The sequence below is a fragment of the Bufo bufo genome, chromosome 3 (assembly GCF_905171765.1).
Source record: "Bufo bufo chromosome 3, aBufBuf1.1, whole genome shotgun sequence".
In the NCBI taxonomy this organism is placed as follows: Eukaryota; Metazoa; Chordata; class Amphibia; order Anura; family Bufonidae; genus Bufo; species Bufo bufo.
This window is the reverse complement of record NC_053391.1, coordinates 9,264,482-9,292,200: the sequence shown is the minus strand read 5'-3', so window position 1 is coordinate 9,292,200 and position 27,719 is coordinate 9,264,482. Positions and strand designations below refer to the sequence as shown.

At 43.7% G+C, this 27,719-nt stretch overlaps 1 protein-coding gene across 9 annotated transcripts in view; it reads left to right on the top strand.

The window, feature by feature from the left end:
• Window positions 1-27,719, top strand: part of ZBTB20 (zinc finger and BTB domain containing 20) — a 665,609-nt gene that overhangs the window by 404,487 nt on the left and 233,403 nt on the right. For all 9 annotated transcript variants that reach the window (XR_005777403.1, XM_040422894.1, XM_040422895.1 and 6 more), the window contains one exon: window positions 3,258-3,323. The gene's annotated coding sequence lies outside the window, so the exon portion shown is untranslated. The remainder of the gene's footprint in view (window positions 1-3,257; window positions 3,324-27,719) is intronic.

Below are 27,719 nucleotides of genomic sequence, written 5' to 3'. Positions count from 1 at the left end.
TTTTCTTTCTTTTATTGTTTTCTTTTCTCCACTTCTATTGGTGTGATAGAGACATCTGAGATGCATGGCAAGGGTAGGGAGGGGTGGGAAAGAGAGGGTTAAGGGGAAGGGAAATAAAAAGAAATAAAAAGAGTTGAACTCTTCCTTATTAGGTTGTGATATTCTAGATTTGATACGTCAGTAAATGAGATTGAATGTTTCTAAATAGGATGGTATCCTTCCATGTTGTCCATGCGATTAATGAGGTGTTCCAGAAGATGCTGGATTGAGAACCTTCAGCTCAGTGGTTGGATGTCTGATCTCTGGTCTTTAGTTACAGAAGGATTCTAGAAGACTAAAAGGGTTGAATCTTTCCTTATTAGGTTGTGACGTTCTAGGTGTCTGATGTCGATTAATGAGAATTAATGCCTCCGAATGAGATGGTAACCTGTCAAAGCATGTTGCCCATGTGGTAAAAAGAGTTCTTCCAGAAGATGCTGGATTGAGGACCATCAACTCAATGTCTGGGTAGGGTTCAATCCGTCCTAACTAGGTTGTAATATTCTAGAAGTCTTACCTCAATGAATAAGATTACGGTAGTTGCTTTTGAGTGAAATTGTACCCTTCCATGTTGCCCATGTTAAATCTGCCAGATGTTTTGGATATCTGACTATGTAAAAGGAAGAATACTTTAGGACAGAAGCTAGAGCTTCCAGACACTGTAGCCCTCTAGCCGAGTATTCTTAATACCTTACCACCTATAAATGTCCCTACCCATAGATAGTGATTATGAAGGTCTTCTGGAAGATGCTGGATTGAGAACCTTGAATGCCTGGACTTGTTACAAATGAATTAGATGAAATCCTTCCTAATAAGGTTCTTGTGTACTTTATGGCTTTACAGACATGTATTTTAATACACTTCATAGCAGTATGTCTGCCCCTACCTGTAAGGTGTGTTTCAGAAGATGCTAGATTGGGAACCTTCAAGAAAATGGTTAAAAGCAAGATTTTGTTGTGGAATATGTATAGACAGGGAATGAAAGCAAATCCTTCAGAATGAGTTTGTAATGTTCCGGATGCCTGACCTTGTAAACGTTCCTTCAAGATTCTTAAGTATTCTTTAAGTAAGAAGCTGAAGATTTAATCTTCCATATACTGTGGCCTTATAAATAATGTATTTTGAAGACCCTTCCAGTTTCAAGTGTTCCCCTTCCCCTAGACTTAGATTATGGAAGTCTCCCGGAACTTTCAAGAGAAAGATTGGATGTTTTTGTTTTTTTTTAGTTTTTTTTTTTTTACAAAATTTGGGTTATTGTAGACCAAAGATCAGCAACCTCTGTGGTAAAACTACAACTCCCAGCATGCTCACTTGCTTGGCTTTTGTCAGAACTCCTATAGAAGTGAATGAAGCATGTTGGGAGTTGTCGTTCCCTCACAGCCAGCGTGCCCGAGGTTGCCGAACCCGTTTGTAGACTCTCAGGTGACAAAGATGTAACGTGCTAGATGGCCGGCCTTGAAGAAGATAGTAATATTCAAAAAGCAAGCTGGAAATTCCAGATACTCCCAGGCAACACCCTTCTTAAATTATGGCATTAGTGTGCCCCAGTCAGAAATTCTTTGGCTTGAGGTGATGGTTGGGAACTTAGCCATTGAGATGAACCAGGTTATAGCATTCTGTATGATTGACCTTGGAAAGGATAATATTCAGTAGGAAAGAAGCTGGAGATGTAAGTTTCCACACACTGTAGCTAGGCATTAAAAGGCCACTCACGTCAAGAGAACCGTCAAGAAAATGGTTAGAGGTCTGGCCATTGTGCAGACTTTGGTTACAGAAGACTTCCAGATGAATTAGATTGAACCCTTCCTAACGAGGTTGTAACGTTTACAATGGTTGACGTTGTTGGATAGTATTTTGGGGAAATAAGCTGGAAATATTATCTTCCAAACCGTAATTTTTATTTCCAGTTGCTTTTTCATTGCCAAGATATTCCACAGGCATGTACAGAGATTGTCATCACTCAGACCAGTCCATGTCCCCGATGGGGAATCTTATTTCCCTATCTTATATATGACGGCCAGTTTCATGGAAGCCAATAAATTGATCGATATGTTTTTGGACTGTGGTAGGAAACGTGAGTACCTTGAGGAAACCACAATAGAGACACAAAGATTTATACAAACTCCATGAAAGTTGGATTTGAACTCAAGACCCCAGCGCTGCGAGGCAACAGAGAAAACCACCGATACTGTGACCTTATAGACTGTGGATTGGGATCTACATTGGCTTCTTAGACGTGATTTGGAGAGCAGACCTAAAATATGGTTTGGAGTATCTGCTCCCAGTTGGTTGAGATGTTGGTTACCCGATAATTGACTAGTGCAAGGAAATATCCAGCATTGTCATGCAGTTTTTTGGAAACTTCTTAAATATTGAGCCCTTTAGCAGTTGGTTGTGACGATCCTTCAACAGGACTACCATTGTCTTCTCAATATTGTTTGGGGATTCAGCTAGGAAGAAGTTAGCAGGCCACCTAGCCTGATGGATTCTTTAGAAGCTATTGGAAGTAGTTAGAAAAAAGTCTGATGACCAGCGGAGGGTTGTAAATTGTGGGTCTCTTCACTCCTTGTTAGCATGATGGGTATGGCCCCTAGCAGATCAGACAATGCACACCCTCAGCTCATGTTTTGTAGGTCCATCTAGCAGTCAGCAGAAGCATCAACATTAGTTTGTGTTCATATGTGAACTTACTGAGCGGAAAGTTGGGTATGTGACCCGTTGAGGGCCGTCTTATCTGCTTATTACATTTTCTTAGAAGCCCTGATAGAACATGCCATGTGTTCAGCACATGCTCCGGTGCCTTTACACCCCTTTGAAGTGAGTAAGACAGTCACATTCTTCCTGACGCATTCTGCACCACCCTAATTAAGTCTTAATCCCTGGCGTGAAAAAAATATTAATTACTGGACAGATCTGTGGTGTCTCCTCACATATCCTGAATTCTCAGCTCTGGCCCCATTAGCCCAGAAAAGCCCAACACAAGAAGTAATTGTGGTTTCCAAAGCAGCATCAAATAAGCAGTCATTTATGATTAACTGTTGGTGAAGAAGACCATAATCGGATGCTTAATATGGTGCCACGGTGGTGTGGTGTGCCTTCTCAGGTGTTATCACCTGTATGGTAGGTTGGATGACTCATGTATAGCATTTCACATACGAATATTAATTGCACTTTTTTACTTTCTCATTATTTATACTGTAAATCGTTTTATGTTTCAGCTCTGATCCTGGTCTTGGGGCTTCAAGAAAAGGCGCTACATGTGGGGCATCTAAGGTTCCTGTTGGGTAAGTAGACCTACTGGTTGGCGTACCATGCTCTGTAGTAATGTTAATGTCTGTGGTTTCTGTTGGAACAAGAAGTGAATGAAGAGATCTACTGCATATTTCACAGATGTAGTGGACCATGGTGTAGTGTTGTCTTGCTGAGTCTTAAAGGATGCTCATTTCCAGGCGTGATGTGCTGGTCCTAGCTGTGTCTCTGCAGATGTAGCAGGGCTGAGTTTCTCATTTGGACAAATTTACGGTGATGTTACAATAGCATTTCAGGGAACTTCGCACAAGTGATTGTTAAGAGATCATCAACATTTCTTACAGATTGATTCTGACGTAACGCTGGTGCTGGAAGCGGTGGTTGGTGTGGATGTAATCATTTCAGAAATTGCTGGTTGCAGAGTGCTATTGCATTTGTATTTTGCGTTTGTATATGTATTTCGCCATAGCGATGTGCACCTGCATACAGGGTTGTGCTGACACGGAATCCAGTACATGGCCTGTAAACACGGCATCTAGTACATGGCCTGTAAACATGGTGACTAGTACATGGCATCTAATACATGGCCTGTAAACATGGTGTCTAGTACGTGGCATCTAATACATGGCATGTAAACATGGTATCTAGTACATGGCCTGTAAACATGGTGTATAGTACATGGCATCTAATACATGGCCTGTAAACATGGTGTCTAGTACATGGCATCTAATACATGGCCTGTAAACATGGTATCTAGTACATGGCCTGTAGACATGGAATCCAGTACATGGCCTGTAAACACGGCATCTAGTACATGGCCTGTAAACACGGCATCTAGTACACGACATCTAGTACATGGCCTGTAAACACGGCATCTAGTACATTACATCTAGTACATGGCCTGTAAACACGGCATCTAGTACACGACATCTAGTACATGGCCTGTAAACACGGCATCTAGTAAATGGCCTGTAAACATGGCACCTAGTACATGGTCTATAAACACGGCATCTAGTACATGGCCTGTAAACACAGAATCTAGTACAAGGCCTGTAAACACGGCATCTAGTACACGACATCTAGTACATGGCCTGTAGACACAGCATCTAGTACATGGCCTGTACATCTAGTACATGGGCTGTAGACACAGCATCTAGTACATGGCCTGTAGATACAGCATCTAGTACATGGGCTGTAGACATGGCAGGCCTTCAGAGCAATTGCTCCTTGTGTATATGCAAATTCCAACTGTCGAGGTGGAGAATTTTTTTTATCAAGAACCCTGAAAAGGCTAAATTCAAAAAAATCGAAAAATAAGGGTATGCTAAAACCTAAGCTGTATTAGTGTATAACATAAAAGAGCGAGGAGCGCCCCTAATCAGGAAAACACAGAAATAATTCAGATTACTGTCATAAAATATATAGAACCCATGTGAGGTGTCTGTTATTATAAACTGTAATCTCCCACACAACAGTTAGGGATACCATTAAACACAGTGTTTTGAAGAACCAGGAAAATGGTGTCTTACCCACTGTAATCGTAGACGGTGTATTACTGCTTCATGCTGTGGGAACGACCATTGATGCAGTCCTTCTATTGTTGCACTGTGGAGCATTCGTGGTATATGTGGTATATATGGTTATTCCGAACTTGGGTTGCAGGCAGCGTCGGGTCTCCTGGTTGACAAAAACCAAGGATAGCTAGCCCTATAGCACCCTAAGATGACTGGTGTGGGAGGCTATAGCACCCTAAGATTACTGGTGAGGGGGGCTATTGCACCCTAAAGAGCCTAACCACAGAACAACCCACCCTGATAAGAGGGACCCCCGTCCTTACCCTAAAATATGGACCTGTGCCCTATTATAGCCCTAGCTGCTCCCGACACGCCACGTTTCTGTCAGAACAATTGACTGATCAGAGGACTCGATAGCCAACGAATATCTGTGCCCATGAGTGGCCCGGTCACTACTTCCAAAGCAGGAATATTGTTGTGCTGCTTTGTATTTGCACTTTCCAGCGCCGCTGGTGGTATATTATCACTTTTATATTCAGTAATTATATTTTGGGTATATTATTAGATGTTAGAAATTATATCTTCTTATTCATTATCCGCCACCAGTTCATTTTGCAAAGCAAAAAATTCCTGTGGAAACAAAAACTGCGGCTTTTTCACCAAATTAGATTTATTCTGTGACAAATTAATTCCGCATGAAGCTTAGTCCCGGAGCCTGATGATGATTTTTCTCTTCCTATAATGAATTTAAGTCAATTAGAAAAACACTAATTTCTCATTTCTGATTCGGTAAAACACAAGGTTTTATTTCCCATTTTGAGATTTATTTTTTTTATAGAAAAAGTTAATCCAAACATAATATAAATCACGCAGTGTGCTCCTTACCCGCCTGTTCTACCCCCTGCAGTCTCTGCGGCGGTATGACAGCTACAGTTGTCTCTATGACAACTATTTTCCCATGCCAACAAATAGGTGTCAGACTCCACTCCCTTATTTCCATAGTTGTCAGGTTCACAATCATGTGACTACCATCCTCCAACTAAAAACTGTGGTAGGAAAGGATATATCACAGGGCGTGAGGCGTGGTATGTATAGTCAGAAAATACCATTATGTTTATTGGGTTTTTATTATAAACATACGTTATCTTTTATGTGTTTATCTGTATGAAAAGAATTGCAAAATATTACAGTTCCCATACTGGACCGTGCACAATATGGTGACATTTCCTGCTTTACTGTGAAGACAGGGGCTTGTTCAGTAGAGTCCCCTTCATGTCATTAGAGGGGTGGGTCAGCAGAGTCATCTCTTCATCATCAGAGGGTAGAGTCAAAAGAATCACCTTATTATATCATTAGAGGACAGGGTCAGCAGAGTCATCTTTTAATCATTAGAGAGTAGAGTCAAAAGAATCACCTTATTATATCATTAGAGGACAGGGTCATCAGAGTCATCTCATTATTATTAGAGGCCAGGGCCAGCAGAGTCATCTCCTTATTATTAGAGGACAGGGTCAGCAGAGTCTTCTCATTATTATTAGAGGGCAGGCTCAGCATAGTCATCTCATTATTATTAGAGGCCAGGGTCCGCAGAGTCATCTCATTATTATTAGAGGCCAGTGTCAGCAGAGTCATCTCATTATTATTAGAGGCCAGTGTCAGCAGAGTCATCTCATTATTATTAGAGGGCAGGGGCAGCAGAGTCATCTAATTATTATTAAAGGGCAGGGGCAGCAGAGTCATCTCATTATTATTAAAGGGCAGGGTCAGCAGAGTCTTCTCATTATTATTAGAGGACAGGGGCAGCAGAGTCATCTCATTATTATTAGAGGCCAGGGCCAGCAGAGTCATCTCATTATTATTAGAGGACAGGGTCAGCAGAGTCTTCTCATTATTATTAGAGGGCAGGCTTAGCAGAGTCATCTCATTATTATTAGAGGGCAGGCTCAGCATAGTCATCTCATTATTATTAGAGGCCAGTGTCAGCAGAGTCATCTCATTATTATTAGAGGCCAGTGTCAGCAGAGTCATCTCATTATTATTAGAGGGCAGGGGCAGCAGAGTCATCTAATTATTATTAAAGGGCAGGGGCAGCAGAGTCATCTCATTATTATTAAAGGGCAGGGTCAGCAGAGTCTTCTCATTATTATTAGAGGGCAGGGTCAGCAGAGTCATCTCATTATTATTAAAGGGCAGGCTGAGGGGCAGCAGAGTCATCTCATTATTAGAGGGCAGCGGCATCAATCTTATCTCGTTATTATTAGAGGGTGTAGAAATGTAATCTCAACGTTAGAGGTCAGGGTCAGCCCAGTCATCTCATTATTAGAGGGCAGGGCCAGCAGAGTCATCTCATTATTAGAGGGCAGGGTCAGTAGAGTCATCTCATTATTAGAAGAAAGAGTCAGTAGAGTCATGTCATTATTAGAGGGCAGGGTCAGGAGAGTCATCTCATTATAATTAGAGGGTAGGGTCAGCAAAATAATCTCATTTTTATTAGTGGTCATCGCATTGCAGCTGCCATAAAGCATGCACACGCTGCTGCAGTCACCTTTGGACAATAGGGGAAGGGGGGGGGGGGGTGTACATCCAATATGGCTGCCCCCGAAGATGGTTCTGGTATTACAATAGATAATTAATGATAGGTAAAAATGGTGCCCATTCATTCTCTCCTATAGACCTCCATCCAATAATAAAACCGGTACCAAACTGTCAGGTGAGCAGTCACTGGGCTGGATATGTGCCGGTCCTCAGTGCTCTGTCTGGAACGTGCTGTATTTGTGAGCCACGCGTGGCATGGTGCTTCCAGTGGTCAGACAGAGCAGAGTTAGATTGGTGTTGTGCCCCAGGAGAGGTAGGAAGAGGTTTAGTAAGAATGCGGTCAGGACTCGCTGATATCAGGAGACGCCTGACACACTGGGACATTGGCCAGATGTCTCCTCACCCGGGAGGCATTGCAGGGCTGTGCCCACAATCAGGGAGCACCAGGAGCTGGCACCTGCAGAAGCTACTCAGGGAGACGAGGTCAGCGCTCACACATTGCCGTATCCTGCACAACGTGGCGCTGGCGGCTCTCAGAGTCAGCAGGTCATGGCTGGCAGGGGTGTGCAGTGTTACCCGGGCTTCTTAACCCTTTCACAGCTCATCGTATTTTGTAGTATTTCTATATATGCATGAAAAGCCTCGGTGCCTCCCTCACAGGGCTCTAGTCGGACTGCACTCCCCTCCCTACTTACAGTCCTGGAGGGTGGTCCTACCCGGGCTGGCAGCAGCAGGTTCCTCTGGAGCTGTGACCGATTCTCCATCGTACCCGCCATGTATGGTGCTAAATGTAGAAGACGAGACAATAGGCGCACTTATTACCGGGATGAATTATTGACCAGAAGTTTTATTCCTATCAATAATTAAAGCCGCTCTCCCCGCTGATTACCCTGATCATCTGTTTTGCAGCTCGGATATTCTGGAACCTCGCGCTCATCATTATGGATGTTTACAGACTTTGGTTGCAGCAATAGGGCAATTAGACATCCACGTCGCCTTAGGTCAGCAATCAGGAACACTTAGGTGATCCTGCCGGGGGCACTTACCTCCTGAGTCTCCTCCACAAAGGACTTCAGCAACATCTGGAGGAAGCCGAGAGCGAAAACTGGTTACACGAGGTCCACAGAACATTCCCATAATCCGGCATCCCTGTATGAGCTGGATTATCTATCTCATATCTATCACAAAAGCACAGTCAGTGGTAAGGTTGGGTGCAATCCCTCCTAAATTTCAGGCATAAATCCATAGACAATATCCAAAAAACAAATGGCGAGGCAGCGCTCCAGTATTCGTGAAGGGTATTATTTCCCCAGTCGCAAGGTTTCAGCCCAGCACAATATAAAGACATATATACCCATAGAATGATCAAAATCCATAATTATGTAATGAGTGTCAATTACAGTTCAATATATGATGATTCAATAAAAAATCCACAAAGTACATTGAAAATAGATAAAGTGACAGGTGCATAAAGGTGCTGCTAATGATATCACCTGGAGTGAATATACCGCAATTCATCTAAGTAAAAACAGCAACAGCTGCAAAGGTACATTGAAATCTGACAACTACTATACCATTGGTGGTAAAAGTGGGTAAAGTGGTGTCTGCTACTGACCAGTGCGCATGGTCAGAAGACGCATGGCGCCAAGGACGTCATCACGCACAATCCGTGAGCGCTCTGTGAGGCGTCGTGGCGACAACAAGGGGCAGGGGGAGGAGCGCCAGGCCGTCACCTGACTGGCACACTCATTGTATCACAAGTAAACCAGAAGCGATCTCTATGGAAACCACCTGTAGTCTAACCCGAAAACAGGGGATCGCAACCAGAAGAGCCATACATAATAAACAAGGAGAACCATCCAGGACTGAGTAACTCCTATATACCCAAATATGGTGACATCATATATATGGACAATATAAGAGGATACATACAAGCAAATAAATAAATAAACCGTGGGTCCATAATCCATCATCCACTATCGATATCTGAAAGGTGGAGAGAAGTGATAGCCAGTATCAGTGGCTTCTCTTCGTTCACCATATGTGATCCATTAAAAAAAGGGGGACACCAATTTAACGACTATCGGTGTCTAGGGAGTAGTGAAAGGGAATGGCCAGTGTCAGTTGCCCATCCTCTCCCACCAATTATGTCCCCATGAGAGGAGGCACAAATTCATGTCCCCTCCCAAGGAGCCAAAATTACCCCCTCCCAACACTGTGTCATGATGTCATATTTCTGTCCCTAAGTTAGGAAGAAATTGGACATTAGAAGAACATGAGACCCATGGTATAATAGAGTTGAAGGTGGAAAGACCACTAATAGGTCAAACTGGACCTCAACTCGGTAGTACAAAAAAATTGTCGTCCAATGTGTGTCAATGGAGAGCAGTCCTGGAGGAACTCCAGTTGCAGCCATTTGTAAGTCCAGGGAATAATCCTTGGAAGTAAACCGATACTGGAACCAATATGGTATAGGGATGACACGTAGACAAAGGTAATTCTTTTCTACAAGGTAAAGAAACACATATCAGTAAAAATAATAAAGTAGCAGAAAGACATAACATCATTGATAACAGCCCACAGCATATCTTGAGGAAGAGGCTTCAACGCAGGAGACCATAGAGCACCAAATAATCCTAACTGAAAAGACCCCATTTGATGTCTAAGGCCCTGTAGCCGGTAAATCCATTGGAGCTCTTCTTGTTTGAGCACCGACTCTCTATCTCTTCAAGGGTGGAACATGATCCAGGATTCTAAATTTAAGGCCCTTCTCCTTATGTCCAAACTGAACAAAATGTTTAGGAACTGGTAGGTCCTTTCTTTTTTGTTGTATTGTGTACCTGTGTTGATTTAATCTTGTCTTCAGGTCCTAAGTGGTCTCTCCAACATAGATTAGGTTACAAGGGCACTGAAGAAGATAAATCACATGTGTACTATCACAGGTTAGGAAATGGCGGATGTCATGACGTGTCCCCAAAGTGGGGTGGATGAAGGTATCACCTTTTAGCGAGCAATGTACGAGCAATTACCACTACTCAGACAAGGGTAACATCCCAATCTCTTCGTGCTGATATAGGTTTGTACAATTCTCTTACTAGACACATCAGCCTTCACTCATTTATACCACAAATTGGGTGGGCATCGATGTGACATCAGTGGAGGTATAGACAGTTCTTTAATGTGTTTCAGATTACTAGTCAGTATTGGCCAATGTTTTGTGATGATGTTACTGATCTGACTGCTTTGTTCTGAAAAGGTAGAAACAAAGGGTATACGTGCAATGGGAGTCTTGTCTTTCTTTGTCTCAGAATGTTGATAGGTTAGAGCATTGGACAAAAGTTTCTGTATGATCATCTTGGAGGGATAGCCTCTTTGTCTAATTTTTTGTGACATTTCCTGATACCTAATAGGAAGTTTATTTGGGTCTTGTACAATGCGCTTAATTCTCAAAAACTGTACGGTTAATTATTGCAATCAGTAGACTTAGTGTATAGGTCAGTACTGAAACTATCACCCACCATATGCACTGTTGTGTCAAGAAATTGAACTTGTTCAGTTGACGATGTCAGTGTAAAGCTAATGTCAGGATCAATTTGATTCAGATAGTGATGAAACCTATGCAAAGCAGGTTCATCCCCTGTCCAAATCAAGAAGATATCGTCTATGTATCGCCAACACCTGGTCGAAGTGGTGGGATACATAGTCATATCTCTCTTCAATGGCTGCTACGAATATATTTGAATATGTGGGCACCACGTTGGACCCCATGGCGGTCCCACGCAATTGCAAGTAAAAATGATCTATAAATGCAAAATTAAATTGAGTAAATCAATGATAAATTCTTGACCTCCTTTAGTATATTGACTAGTGTCCAGACATCTCTGTACTGCTGCAATGCCCCTATTGTGGTCTATTGAAGTGTATATCATTTGTTTTTTGGATATCTATCTATCTATTATCTATCTCATATCTATCTATCTATCTCATAAATCTATCTATCTATCTCATCTATCTATCTTATCTATCTATTTGTAAAAGTTAGGGTTAGAGTTGCTGAACGTGACCTGACAAATGATCAGGGAATGCTGGGAGTTGTAGTTCCACGGCACTATAAGTCACATAATGAATTCCCAGACCTGACCCCAGAATGAATCCAGGCCCCAGTAGAGACCCCGTGTGCTGCAGGACACGCTCCCCGGATCCACATTGGTGGTATTAATCGGTCCAGCAGCTTCAGGTTTGTTTGCTCCTGGAAGATCACATAAGATCAAAGGGGGAAAACTCAGAGAAGATATAAAAGCCGGGAAAATAAAAAGATTCTCTGTTGCCTTTTTGCAAGTGAAAGTCACACGGCTGCTGCTCCTCATCTGCTGATTTCTGTATCAGAACGCCAGGCCTGGAGGCAGGATATATCGGCGGAGAGCTGAGACTTCACGTTCAGACGATGATATTTAGGCTGTGTTCGGGATGCACTCCACATATTTCTCCATGCAGAAAGTTTTTGAACACTTGTAGTACTTTTGGTCCAACCCAGAACTGGAAGCTGAGGTTCCACCGGACCCAGTGCACAATCTATAGCAGAGCCCCTCACCTTCCATGTGCCATTTACTGCTCCTTATGTGGCATTTTCTCCACCAGGTCCTGGGTGCATCTGCAGTCTCTGCACCCCTATAGCTATGGCCTTAACCAGGGGGTGCAGGTCTTGCAGTCGCTCCCAAGCCGCGATGCCCAAAGATGTCAGTAATGCAAGTGGCATATGACAGGCTGTTAAAGATTCTGCATTGGAACCCAGTTACACCCCTGGGGCCACTATACCTAAAATTCAGCCCTAGTGACCTACTGAAGATAAAGTGGTGATATGGGGGCAGGGAAATCTCCTGTACTGTTTCCTATTGAAGAACACTACAGCGAACGATCATGAAGTGGCTGATAATAGAGACTTACTTTGCCTTTAAAAAAAAATTGGGGGGAATCCCATACATTGTATAAGGGGGGTGGTTCATTAATGTTAGGATAGCAGGTGCACACGGGAGGCACTCGGGAGATGTTCCGTTCCCCAATGCAACCTGGTTTTCAGATAGTAAATAAAAGGAAGCACATGTCAGAGCGAGTGAACACGCTCAAGAAGAGCTTGACTTTCTCCTCTCTGACGGAGGCAGGTAGCAACAATAGAGCCAGACAAGTCTGAGCGTTGCATGAAAGACAAATTGCACCTCAGCCTGCAGAAGTGTCACCTCCGGGAACGCCGGTGAAGCACAGATTCTCTTCTACTCCTTGACATACACTTCTTTTAATGCACTTGTCAAACCAATGTACAAAGCAACTTGTTTCTAGTGGCATCATCGAGTCTTACTCAGACATTTGTTTCATATCCTTGTTCTTAATGCATTTAATGTGACACGGCAAGACAAAACGCAAACAAACTCGTCGCAACGTTCGGGTTTGAACACTGACACGTTGTATAGGAAAATGGCTTCAGATGATTTAATGAGATGTTCTGTCGTCTGCGACTCCAGCGCCGTCTATAATATCCGTAGTCTGCAGATTGCACCATCTACAATGTATAGGGCAGGCCGGGTCTGCAGATCAGATGACGAGTTCTAACAGTAATGCATCTTGTGCTGGACAGAACGTGGCACCGTGCCCGTCATTGTATAAAATACATTAAAAATCTATTTGTGTCAAAGAGACATTCAAAGCAAGCTGTTCCCACAGCAGCGAGAAAGGCATGAAAGCAAGAATTGTGGGTAGGAGTCTAGAAATTGCTGAATTCTAAAAGCTTCTAATATAGAACTGAAGGAAAATCAAGAGTTGTGGGAGTTCAAAGTCAGGTTTTGTTGGAGGAAAAAATGGGAAGAGTCCATAAATGGTGTCTGATGTTTTTGTTCTCGGTAGTAAATCAGTGGTTGAAGAGGAGCTTTGAGTTTAGGAGACGACGTAGACCACTAGGTAACGTTCAAGGTACAATTTAGTCCTTCATATTCTTCCCTTGGATGATTCTGTCTCCATAAATGGTGTCTGGTCTTTTTCTTCTCGGTAGTAAATCAGTGGTTGAATAAGAGGAACTTTGTGTTTAGGAGAAGGAGTAGACCACTAGGTAATGTTCAAGGGTAAGGCGAAATTTAGGCCTTCATATTCTTCCCTTGGATGATTCCTAAACTCTGTTAGAGATGGAGACCACCATGGCATGGATAAGGTCAGCAGAAACTATGTTGGTACTGTCGGTTGTCCAAAAAGTTCCTTTGTATTAGTAGAGGATATTAGCCGTGTGGCAAGTCCTAAGGTCATCCAATGAATGGATAAGATGGTCAGCCAGTGACAATCATTCTCTTGGCATTATATCTCTATTTGTCTAAGAGACTTCTTACGTTTACTGGAGAAGTTATAGTCCACCTGGGAATGAGCTGGATGAGAGAGGGAGCCACGTGGGTGATAATCAGAGAAGACAGTTGGAAGAGATGGAGAAGATGTAGGCTACTAAAAAATATTAGGATGCCCATAACCATTAGAAGAAGGTCAGCTGAACCCAAAGATTTTGGCAAAGTCAGTTGACCATCTAATGTGTATGGAGCTCTCCCTAAGAAGAATCTGGCACTTGTATTTTAACCTAATCCTTTCATTCTCACAGTTAAGAACACATACATGTTTAAGAGATATCTTTCTTGTACTGCATATGTAGCCCACTAGGGGATCTTCTAGTATCTAGTGGGTAGGTTGGGATAGTGGAAAGACGGGGTAAGTCATAGACAGTAAATCCAGTCACTGTGTCGATGGATGCTGAAGAAATTTCTTATATTTGAGAAGATTGGGGTCACTAGGGAATGTTCTGGGATTAGATGGATCATGAATTCCATAGGGTTTATGTGAGACAATGATTAGTCATAACTTCCTCTGGGATCTACGTACATTGATAGTTGTCCAGAAGATTCCTTTATTAGAGAATATTTTGGGGAAATTGGAGAGTTACGTCGGTTTAAGAGCAAAAATGGTAAGAAACGACCTGGGGTACATCTTTCTATAGCAGGAACATTTGAGAATGAGACTCCAGGCTTAGAATGGCCAAGATAGCTTCTCAGTAAGATCACCATGAGACATGATGTGAGAGTAACATAGACTCTCATCAGCTGATTGACATCTGTCTCAGCCAATGAGAGATGAATCCACTGTCCAGTATCTCAGTGGCTGGGAGCTTGAGAACGTTCACGGCTACCATTGGTCATTCTCAAGGCATCTTCATCATAAGTAGACCAAGGAAATACCCGTCTTAGGCTACTTTCACATATCCGGTAAAGTTATCCATCAGGCTGTTCCCTGCAGAGGGACAGCCTGCCGGAGTTTACCATATCGGCATAGGCCCGCCAGGCCCCATTCACTATAATGGGATCCGGAGGGGAATTGGCCAGTTTCCAACATGAGCGCAGCGTTTTGGCCGGACAAAAAAAACGGTGCAGGCATCTATCTGGGGTGGGGGTTAATGTTATAAATTATAGAAGGAACCATATAGAAGGTAATGTGAAGGCAGTGACTAGAGAAGAGCCCGAGGTCACTGGTTATGGCACACAATCCACTAGCTGACGTTTTTTGAGCCCGTTAGGCGTTTATTACAGTTTTACTTAAGTATAATTACACAAATTATCACCACACGCGGAAAATGACGGCGGCGAATACGTCTTTGTAATTTCGGTTACTTTTCACAATACATTTTTTGAGAAAGAAAACAATTTACATTGTAGTTGTCTCTGTTTTATTTTTTGTTTTTTGTTCTGTTTTTATCTCGGCCCCCTACCGTGTAATACATAGATGCCGAGTGACAACCACAGTGCCCATAGCGGCTGTCACCCGGCTCGGTAAAATGACTTTCGTTGTCTGCTGCCTCTTCTCCTGCTTTCCTCATCCGTGTCAGTCTTCACTATTGTTGTGGCTTTATATTCATGAACCAGAAAGCTCAGTATGAACGGTCTAACACACATCTGATAGCTGGGAATGATTTTGGTTAAAGAATTATTAAACCCCCTCCGCCCCAGAGAGGAATCGGTGCCGCAAACAGTCTGCCTTTAGCGATATCATCCGAGCACTTTAACCCTTGACAATAGCAAGTGAAAGCATCCTTCTGCGGAAATTTACAGTCCTGAGTGACTCACACGTCTACACGACACATGACCGATATATAGCTTGAAGAAGCAGTCAGGGTCAGGGCCTAGTGAGGTAAGACAGACGTACAGAGGAACATGCATCACGCGGCGGTCCGCCAGAGCCGATCGGCAGGACCATTATTAACGCATCTTTATTAGGAAGGACAGCCAGAACGGTTTCCAGGGTGACACCCTCTTATACACACAGACGCCTGCAGCCGGGGGGCCCTCATGTAAAAGCAATCATTTAGAAGTACCCCAGCATAATGCAGCGACCCCCGCCGTGTGCAAGCAGCATGTTCAGCGGCAGAGAGGGAAGAGAGGGTGACCCAGCACAGTTCATTCATAAAAACGTGAACTCCTGAGTCATCCGTGAGTCATGCGGCCTCGCCCTCCCATCCACACACATCCACCTCTGTGCTAAACTGCTCTGCACAGTTATCCTCCTCCCCCCACAGGACTCTGCCTGCAGCAGGATTTCATTTTATTTTTTATTTCATATTATTTATACCTTTAGATATTTATTTTTTTATATTCTTTGCATATTTTATTATTTTTTTCACTTATAGCCTTAATATATTTTCTGATTTTTTATATGTATTTTATTTTCTATTTTATGTTTTATAGATATTTAATTTGTATTGTTTTGTTTTCTAATATGCCTTCAGTTTTCTATACTTAAATATTTATCTTTAAACATATTATATTACTTAAATATATTTTGTTATTTTTTTATTTTATGTTAAACAGATATTTATTTTCTATTATTTTGTTTTATATTAATAGTCATTTTTTATTTTTTTTGTATTCTTTAGATATTTATTATACCTTTCTTTATCTTATACCGATATGTTTATACTTGTTATGCACATGCTTATTGTATATTATTTACCGTACATATTTATTTTACATTTAAATATTTTTTTTATATGTGATATTTATTATTTAGAAAATTTGATTTATATTTTGAAAATTATTTATGTTCTTTTGCATTTATATATTATAAGATAGTGAAATTTTGAATAACTAAAAATTAAAGTTTTTTCTTGCTTTAATAAACACTTAAGAAATATTAGACCTGCTCACCCTGTTATGGGCAATCATTTTTAAAATTATAAATGATTATTAGAGTAATTTTAGGTGTTGATCCTTTTCAGTATTTCAATCCTTTTCAGTATTTCAATTCTACAGTATCCAAATGATGCAGAAATATACAGTACATCCCCGCCATAGACAGTGTTTACTTTGTGCAAATTGTGAATTAATATAGCCATACATTACTGTAAACCCTTGTTAACCAAATACAATGTAGCTTTTTTTTTATAATTTCCAATTTTTAAGCATTATAGACCAAAATAGACCCCCCTTCCCCCTCCCCCACACACACACTACCTTTGGAGAGGCGTTCTGTTCACGGATGAGTCCCGGTTTTCACTGTTCAGGGCAGATGGCAGACAGCGTGTGTGGCGTCGTGTGGGTGAGCGGTTTGCTGACGAAAACGTTGTGGATGGAGTGGCCCATGGTGGCGGTGGGGTTATGGTATGGGCAGGCGTATGTTATGGACAACGAACACAGGGGCATTTTATTGATGGCATTCGGAATGCACAGAGATACCGTGAGGAGATCCTGAGGCCCATTGTTGTGCTGTTCATCCACGACCATCACCTCATGTTGCAGCATGATAATGCACGGCCCCATATTGCAAGGATCTGTACACCATTCCTGGAAGCTGAAAACATCCCAGTTCTTGCATGGCAGCATACTCACCGGACATGTCACCCATTGAGCATGTTTGGGACTCTCTGGATCGGCGTATACCACAGCGCGTTCCAGTTCCTGCCAATATTCTGCAACTTCGCACAGAGGAGTGGAAAAACATTGCACAGGCCACAATCAACAACCTGATCAACTCTATGCCACAGAGATGTGTTGCACTGCGTGAGGCAAATGGTGGCCACACCAGATACTGACTGGTTTTCTGACCCCTCCCCCAGTAAGGCAAAACTGTGCACATTTCAGAGTGGCCTTTTATTGTGGGCAGTCTAAGGCACAGCTGTGCAATATTCATGCTGTCTAATCAGCACCTGTGAGGTGGGATGGATTATCTCGGCAGAGGAGAAGCGCTCACTGACACAGATCTAGACAGATTTGTGAACAATATTTGAGAGTAACGGGTCTTTTGTGTCTGTAGAAAATGTTCAGTTCATCTAATGCAAAATGGGAGCAAAACTGGAAGTGTTGTGTTTATATTTTTGTTCAGTGTATTTGTATTTTTTTTTCTCTTCATGTCTCACCCTTTCAGTACATTTTACCTTGGATTCCTCTGACAGACTCGGTTACTCTATAATGGCTTTACTATCACATTCTGCCTCAGTTTGATTCACTAGAACAGAGTTTCTACATGCACAATATACAGTTAAAAGGGTTAATAATTTTTTGTTTGGCCCGTGCGTTCTGCCTCAGCGCGCTTATACGTCTGCAGTTAGCGGTGGCCGTGTTCTATGCTACATGTGACATGGATGAATGCTTTGCCTCCCTTTCACACAGACGATGTGATTTCCTCCAGCTACCTTGTATCATATTCTAGATCAAATTCTGTTCTGTTTTTACTAAATGTATTCAGTACAGAGGGGAGATTTAACATAAAGCTTAGCCTTTGTATTACTTGTACTGATCCTGAGTTACATCCTGTATTATACTCCAGAGCTGCACTCACTATTCTGCTGGTGCAGTCACCGTGTACATACATTACTTATCCTGTACTGATCCTGAGTTACATCCTGTATTATACTCCAGAGCTGCACTCACTATTCTGCTGGTGCAGTCACTGTGTACATACATTACTTATCCTGTACTGATCCTGAGATACATCCTGTATTATACTCCAGAGCTGCACTCACTATTCTGCTGGTGCAGTCACTGTGTACATACATTACTTATCCTGTACTGATCCTGAGATACATCCTGTATTATACTCCAGAGCTGCACTCACTATTCTGCTGGTGCAGTCACTGTGTACATACATTACTTATCCTGTACTGATCCTGAGTTACATCCTGTATTATACTCCAGAGCTGCACTCACTATTCTGCTGGTGCAGTCACTGTGTACATACATTACTTATCCTGTACTGATCCTGAGTTACATCCTGTATTATACTCCAGAGCTGCACTCACTATTCTGCTGGTGCAGTCACTGTGCACATACATTACTTATCCTGTACTGATCCTGAGATACATCCTGTATTATACTCCAGAGCTGCACTCACTATTCTGCTGGTGCAGTCACTGTGTACATACATTACTTATCCTGTACGGATCCTGAGTTACATCCTGTATTATACTCCAGAGCTGCACTCACTATTCTGCTGGTGCAGTCACTGTGTACATACATTACTTATCCTGTACTGATCCTGAGTTACATCCTGTATTATACTCCAGAGCTGCACTCACTATTCTGCTGGTGCAGTCACTGTGTACATACATTACTTATCCTGTACTGATCCTGAGTTACATCCTGTATTACACTCCAGAGCTGCACTCACTATTCTGCTGGTGCAGTCACTGTGTACATACATTACTTATCCTGTACTGATCCTGAGTTACATCCTGTATTATACTCCAGAGCTGCACTCACTATTCTGCTGGTGCAGTCACTGTGCACATACATTACTTATCCTGTACTGATCCTGAGATACATCCTGTATTATACTCCAGAGCTGCACTCACTATTCTGCTGGTGCAGTCACTGTGCACATACATTACTTATCCTGTACGGATCCTGAGTTACATCCTGTATTATACTCCATAGCTGCACTCACTATTCTGCTGGTGCAGTCACTGTGTACATACATTACTTATCCTGTACTGATCCTGAGTTACATCCTGTATTATACTCCAGAGCTGCACTCACTATTCTGCTGGTGCAGTCACTGTGTACATACATTACTTATCCTGTACTGATCCTGAGTTACATCCTGTATTATACTCCAGAGCTGCACTCACTATTCTGCGTTACATCCTGTATTATACTCCAGAGCTGCACTCACCATTCTGCTGGTGCAGTCACTGTGTACATACATTACTTATCCTGTACTGATCCTGAGTTACATCCTGTATTATTCTCCAGAGCTGCACTCACTATTCTGCTGGTGCAGTCACTGTGTACATACATTACTTATCCTGTACTGATCCTGAGTTACATCCTGTATTATACTCCAGAGCTGCACTCACTATTCTGCTGGTGCAGTCACTGTGTACATACATTACTTATCCTGTACTGATCCTGAGTTACATCCTGTATTATACTCCAGAGCTGCACTCACTATTCTGCTGGTGCAGTCACTGTGTACATACATTACTTATCCTGTACTGATCCTGCGTTACATCCTGTATTATACTCCAGAGCTGCACTCACCATTCTGCTGGTGCAGTCACTGTGTACATACATTACTTATCCTGTACTGATCCTGAGTTACATCCTGTATTATACTCCAGAGCTGCACTCACTATTCTGCGTTACATCCTGTATTATACTCCAGAGCTGCACTCACCATTCTGCTGGTGCAGTCACTGTGTACATACATTACTTATCCTGTACTGATCCTGAGTTACATCCTGTATTATTCTCCAGAGCTGCACTCACTATTCTGCTGGTGCAGTCACTGTGTACATACATTACTTATCCTGTACTGATCCTGAGTTACATCCTGTATTATACTCCAGAGCTGCACTCACTATTCTGCTGGTGCAGTCACTGTGTACATACATTACTTATCCTGTACTGATCCTGAGTTACATCCTGTATTATACTCCAGAGCTGCACTCACTATTCTGCTGGTGCAGTCACTGTGTACATACATTACTTATCCTGTACTGATCCTGCGTTACATCCTGTATTATTCTCCAGAGCTGCACTCACTATTCTGCTGGTGCAGTCACTGTGTACATACATTACTTATCCTGTACTGATCCTGAGTTACATCCTGTATTATACTCCAGAGCTGCACTCACTATTCTGCTGGTGCAGTCACTGTGTACATACATTACTTATCCTGTACTGATCCTGAGTTACATCCTGTATTATACTCCAGAGCTGCACTCACTATTCTGCTGGTGCAGTCACTGTGTACATACATTACTTATCCTGTACTAATCCAGAGTTACATCCTGTATTATACTCCAGAGCTGCACTCACTATTCTGCTGGTGCAGTCACTGTGTACATACATTACTTATCCTGTACTGATCCTGAGTTACATCCTGTATTATACTCCAGAGCTGCACTCACTATTCTGCTGGTGCAGTCACTGTGTACATATATTACTTATCCTGTACTGATCCTGAGTTACATCCTGTATTATACTCCAGAGCTGCACTCACTATTCTGCTGGTGCAGTCACTGTGTACATACATTACTTATCCTGTACTGATCCTGAGTTACATCCTGTATTATACTCCAGAGCTGCACTCACTATTCTGCTGGTGCAGTCACTGTGTACATACATTACTTATCCTGTACTGATCCTGAGTTACATCCTGTATTATACTCCAGAGCTGCACTCACTATTCTGCTGGTGCAGTCACTGTGTACATACATTACTTATCCTGTACTAATCCAGAGTTACATCCTGTATTATACTCCAGAGCTGCACTCACTATTCTGCTGGTGCAGTCACTGTGTACATACATTACTTATCCTGTACTGATCCTGAGTTACATCCTGTATTATACTCCAGAGCTGCACTCACTATTCTGCTGGTGCAGTCACTGTGTACATATATTACTTATCCTGTACTGATCCTGAGTTACATCCTGTATTATACTCCAGAGCTGCACTCACTATTCTGCTGGTGCAGTCACTGTGTACATACATTGCTTATCCTGTACTGATTCTGAGTTACATCCTGTATTATACTCCAGAGCTGCACTCACTATTCTGCTGGTGGAGTCACTGTGTACATACATTACTTATCCTGTACTAATCCAGAGTTACATCCTGTATTATACTCCAGAGCTGCACTCACTATTCTGCTGGTGCAGTCACTGTGTACATACATTACTTATCCTGTACTGATCCTGAGTTACATCCTGTATTATACTCCAGAGCTGCACTCACTATTCTGCTGGTGGAGTCACTGTGTACATACATTACTTATCCTGTACTGATCCTGAGTTACATCCTGTATTATACTCCAGAGCTGCGCTCACTATTCTGCTGGTGCAGTCACTGTGTACATATATTACTTATCCTGTACTGATCCTGAGTTACATCCTGTATTATACTCCAGAGCTGCACTCACTATTCTGCTGGTGCAGTCACTGTGTACATACATTACTTATCCTGTACTAATCCAGAGTTACATCCTGTATTATACTCCAGAGCTGCACTCACTATTCTGCTGGTGCAGTCACTGTGTACATACATTACTTATCCTGTACTGATCCTGAGTTACATCCTGTATTATACTCCAGAGCTGCACTCACTATTCTGCTGGTGGAGTCACTGTGTACATACATTACTTATCCTGTACTGATCCTGAGTTACATCCTGTATTATACTCCAGAGCTGCGCTCACTATTCTGCTGGTGCAGTCACTGTGTACATATATTACTTATCCTGTACTGATCCTGAGTTACATCCTGTATTATACTCCAGAGCTGCACTCACTATTCTGCTGGTGCAGTCACTGTGTACATACATTACTTATCCTGTACTGATCCTGAGTTACATCCTGTATTATACTCCAGAGCTGCACTCACTATTCTGCTGGTGCAGTCACTGTGTACATACATTACTTATCCTGTACTGATGCTGAGTTACACCCTGTATTCTGTAGACTCGGCACAGCAATCCCCCATCATCCCCTGCTTCTCCAGTCTCTGCTCAGAGCCTCCTGGTGGTCTCTGTTGGGTTTGTCAGTAAGGTCCGGTCTCTATCGGCCGCTCCGTCCTCTCACTCTGATCAGTGAAGGTCGGTGAAGAGGCCTCATGCTGGTTTTCTATGTATAATGTAGCAGTTGGCCTGTCTTCCCCCTCAATCACTGAGATCGCGGCCCCTCTCCAGGGAAGAAGGTGCCACATTGTGCCCACTTCTTGTGTGTAAATAGAGAGATCACCCTGACACAGCACTTGCTGGGGGTTTGATATGAAGCCCCCGGCAAGGTCTGCGGGCATTGCGGAGCGCACCCGCTGCAGGATCTGTTTATGGCATTGCTTTGCATTCGTCCCTGCTGTCAGCTCCAGTGAGAGCCAGCTTTCTTTGGAGAGTGGTAAAGCATCGCGGCCACCTGTTCCCTTTCGCGGCCATCCTCGTCGTCCTCCCCGGCTTCTCCTCGCCCTGTAATATGTGGAAGCACAGCCCCAACATCTCCTCCATACGTTGCCTGCCTCCTGTGGTGTCTTCCCTGGATATCGCTGGGGCCTGACAACGCCTTGAAGGAAGTAAAAGACCCCTAAAGGGTCCACATTACTGGGCTCCCTTGTTCCTGTGTCCAGAAAGCTTAAGGGTCCCTCAGGATTTGCAAGATCTCTGCTTGCTGTCAGAAAACATCCTTAAAGGGACTGTAGAGGGTTGAAGAAATATGTCTGCTGTCTTCTCTGTCCAGACAGTGATAGGATCTGTGGACGGGCGTGGTGCTGTGTTGGGGTATAAGCAGCCATGTTTGGCTAACGCATCCCCTTTGATGGAAGTCCTGTGCAACCTCACAGCAGAGGCTTTGTTACAGTTACAATCCTCAGTTACCTGCACAGATACATTGTAACTAATTCTAGGCATTGTAGAGGATGCTTTTTTTTAGTTGATCATTTGCAGTGCTGTCAATCTAAAGCAGGAAGGGGCACCCCATTTTGGCCCTCGTCTTGGGGCTCCCTCAGGAGCCCCTGGTACTGTATATACTGTGACTATATTGCAGCACGAGGACTCCCCACTGGACCTGCAGGGAGTACATGTGCTGCCATATTGTACTCTAGAAGCAGGGGAGCTCCCCCCTAATATAGCATGATATTACATGGGTCCTAAAGGTGGTAGGGACTCACTTCATCTCGTGCCTCTCAAATCTTACATCACCTCCTAAAATCAGCGGGGGCGCCGTGCCACGGCCAGGCTTGGAGAGATGCCACCGAATTATAAAATGGGTGAACGTGTTTATATTTTTCATTACAGCGAATAATTCTGCCGCGCCGCGCAGACAATGCCGTCAGTTTTTCCAATTCTCTGTGTACAGCTGGGTGTTGGGAGCCAGTGGGAAGAAAATCCAAGGTGGCCGGGAGCCCAGGGCATCGGGCACAGAGCGTCCCCGCGTGTGGATGGGGGGGGGGGGGGGAGGGCGAAGAGCTGCGGCGTCTGGCGAGGATAGCGTCTGCAGGTCTGCCATTACCGCGTGGATCCGCTCTCCAGGACGACCCGCCACAGAGTTCACAGTCTGCACGGTGCGTACGTGAGGCAGGTTAGGAGTCAGCCCGCCGTGCCCGCCGCCTCACAGCCCTACCACATACATATTCATAGATGGAGACATGTGTGCTTGTCCCAGGCTGTCCGAGGCCTCGTTCCTGGGAGGGGCGCTGGCTGCATACTGATTCCTGTCTCTGATCCCTGTGTAATATAATTCCGTTACTCAATGTACTCTTTCTGATGCTGTTTACCAGCTCTTGGCATGCTCCGGCTATATATAATTGAGGCAGTTCCGGGACAGAGAGCTAAATAAAAATGAACACATTGAGATGGCAGATAAGGGGCTTTGTCTGCTGTTCCATCGCTGCACAATGTTCCCTGAACTTTAATGCTGGGTCCACAGCAATCCTTCAGATTGGAGCAGCATTGTCGACGCCTATACGGCCCCGTGTAGGATATTTCAATAGGATTAGATAAGATCGCTTCCTGTTCTTCTGCGGGAGGCAGCAGTGATTATTTTGGCACTTCTAGAAGGAGAGTTATAGAAAGTGACGCACGGAGCCGAGATGCCGTGTTAACCCCTATGGTATATGTGCGGGGTCCACGCTGACAACCCACCCGCCTCTGTAAAGAACTGAGCTCCTGTAGGTGGCGCCAATGAGAGATGATCAATTAGGCCTCATGCACACGACCGTATGTATTTTGCGGTCCGTGTTCCATTCGTATGTTTTACGGACCCATTGACTTCATTTTGCAGAACATTTTCCATCATTTTGGACATACATATGCGGAAAGCAAAAACAGACACAGTCATGCACATGATGACCCATACAAATCTCTGAGGAACACTCGATTAGTTTGGGGACTTTGCTCCTCTCTCTTTGCCCGAGGGGGGGGGGGGCATAGTGTATGGACTTTGGTGTATATGTGTGGTGCCGCCCCCTATGTACATGACGTTTATCAGATTTTTACGTTTCTATAAATTAAAAAAGAATCTTTGGGCCAAGTAGTTTTTTGGTCACATTTTCTCAGCAGTTTTTTTTTATTGTATTCAAATATTTTACTATTTACATAAATAATCCTTGGTGGTGTGAACACAGCCCCAGGCCGCCATTGCAGTAAAACTGTGAAAGCGACATCATGGATTTATGTGCGTTTTGCCGCAGGGCTACAATGAAAGGAATCTCTCATCATCATGTGAATGCAGCCATACACTACGAAACAACCCTTACATAATCAGGATTAAGGCTACGTCTACACGACGACATTTGTCGTGCGACAATAAGTCACGCGACAGATTGGGCACAACTACACCGCAACATTTGTAGCGCAACATTTTGTTGCACCAATGTCGCGCGACAATATTTATAATGGCAGTCTATGGTGTCGCACTGCAACATGCTGCAACTGTGACGCAACAGTCACAGAAAAATCCATCTGCTTCGCAGTCGCAGCATGTTGCATGTTGCAGTGAGACACCATAGACTGCCATTATAAAAATTGTCGCGCGACATTAGTGCAACAAAATGTCGCGTGACAAATGTCGTCGTGTAGACGTAGCCTTAGACACTGGACTAGGTTAATTCATAGACAGATGATTAGGACATTCAAAGAGCTGACCAAACTACAGGCATTCAGAGCATTAAAACAATGAACAACCTGCAGCCAATCAGAGCATTAGAACAGTGAGAGGTCTAGGACAACCTGCAGCCAATCAGAGCATTAGAACAGTGAGAGGTCTAGGACAGCCTGCAGCCAATCAGAGCATTAGAACAGTGAGAGGTCTAGGACAACCTGCAGCCAATCAGAGCATTAGAACAGTGAGAGGTCTAGGACAACCTGCAGCCAATCAGAGCATTAGAACAGTGAGAGGTCTAGGACAACCTGCAGCCAATCAGAGCATTCGAACAGTGAGAGGTCTAGGACAACCTGCAGCCAATCAGAGCAATAGAACAGTGAGAGGTCTAGGACAACCTGCAGCCAATCAGAGCATTAGAACAGTAAGAGGTCTAGGACAACCTGCAGCCAATCAGAGCATTAGAACAGTGAGAGGTCTAGGACAACCTGCAGCCAATCAGAGCATTCGAACAGTGAGAGGTCTAGGACAACCTGCAGCCAATCAGAGCATTAGAACAGTGAGAGGTCTAGGACAACCTGCAGCCAATTAAAGCATTAGAACAGTGATAGGTCTAGGACAGCCTGCAGCCAATCAGAGCATTAGAACAGTGAGAGGTCTAGGACAGCCTGCAGCCAATCAGAGCATTAGAACAGTGAGAGGTCTAGGACAGCCTGCAGCCAATCAGAGCATTAGAACAGTGAGAGGTCTAGGACAGCCTGCAGCCAATCAGAGCATTAGAACAGTGAGAGGTCTAGGACAACCTGCTGCCAATCAGAGCATTAGAACAGTGAGAGGTCTAGGACAACCTGCAGCCAATCAGAGCATTAGAACAGTGAGAGGTCTAGGACAGCTTGCAGCCAATCAGAGCATTAGAACAGTGAGAGGTCTAGGACAACCTGCAGCCAATCAGAGCATTAGAACAGTGAGAGGTCTAGGACAACCTGCAGCCAATCAGAGCATTAGAACAGTGAGAGGTCTAGGACAACCTGCAGCCAATTAGAGCATTAGAACAGTGAGAGGTCTAGGACAGCCTGCAGCCAATCAGAGCATTAGAACAGTGAGAGGTCTAGGACAACCTGCTGCCAATCAGAGCATTAGAACAGTAAGAGGTCTAGGACAACCTGCAGCCAATCAGAGCATTAGAACAGTGAGAGGTCTAGGACAGCCTGCAGCCAATCAGAGCATTAGAACAGTGAGAGGTCTAGGACAACCTGCAGCCAATCAGACCATTAGAACAGTAAGAGGTCTAGGACAACCTGCTGCCAATCAGACCATTAGAACAGTAAGAGGTCTAGGACAACCTGCAGCCAATTAGAGCATTAGAACAGTGAGAGGTCTAGGACAGCCTGCAGCCAATCAGAGCATTAGAACAGTGAGAGGTCTAGGACAACCTGCAGCCAATCAGAGCATTAGAACAGTGAGAGGTCTAGGACAACCTGCAGCCAATCAGAGCATTAGAACAGTGAGAGGTCTAGGACAGCCTGCAGCCAATCAGAGCATTAGAACAGTGAGAGGTCTAGGACAACCTGCAGCCAATCAGACCATTAGAACAGTGAGAGGTCTAGGACAACCTGCTGCCAATCAGAGCATTAGAACAGTAAGAGGTCTAGGACAACCTGCAGCCAATCAGAGCATTAGAACAGGGAGAGGTCTAGGACAGCCTGCAGCCAATCAGAGCATTAGAACAGTGAGAGGTCTAGGACAACCTGCAGCCAATCAGACCATTAGAACAGTGAGAGGTCTAGGACAACCTGCTGCCAATCAGAGCATTAGAACAGTGAGAGGTCTAGGACAACCTGCAGCCAATCAGAGCATTAGAACAGTGAGAGGTCTAGGACAACCTGCAGCCAATCAGAGCATTAGAACAGTGAGAGGTCTAGGACAACCTGCAGCCAATCAGAGCATTCGAACAGTGAGAGGTCTAGGACAACCTGCAGCCAATCAGAGCAATAGAACAGTGAGAGGTCTAGGACAACCTGCAGCCAATCAGAGTATTAAAACACGGAGAGGTTTAGAACAGCCTGCAGCCAATCAGAGCACTAGAACACTGAGGGGTCTAGAACAACCTGCAGCCAATCAGAGCATTAGAACAGTGAGAGGTCTAGAACAACCTGCAGCCAATCAGAGCACTAGAACAGTGAGAGGTCTAGGACAACCTGCAGCCAACCAGAACATTCATCTTAATATAGGAACACCACGGGGCGCAGCTATAGCTTGTGCAGAGGAAGCAATGAGACCTGGG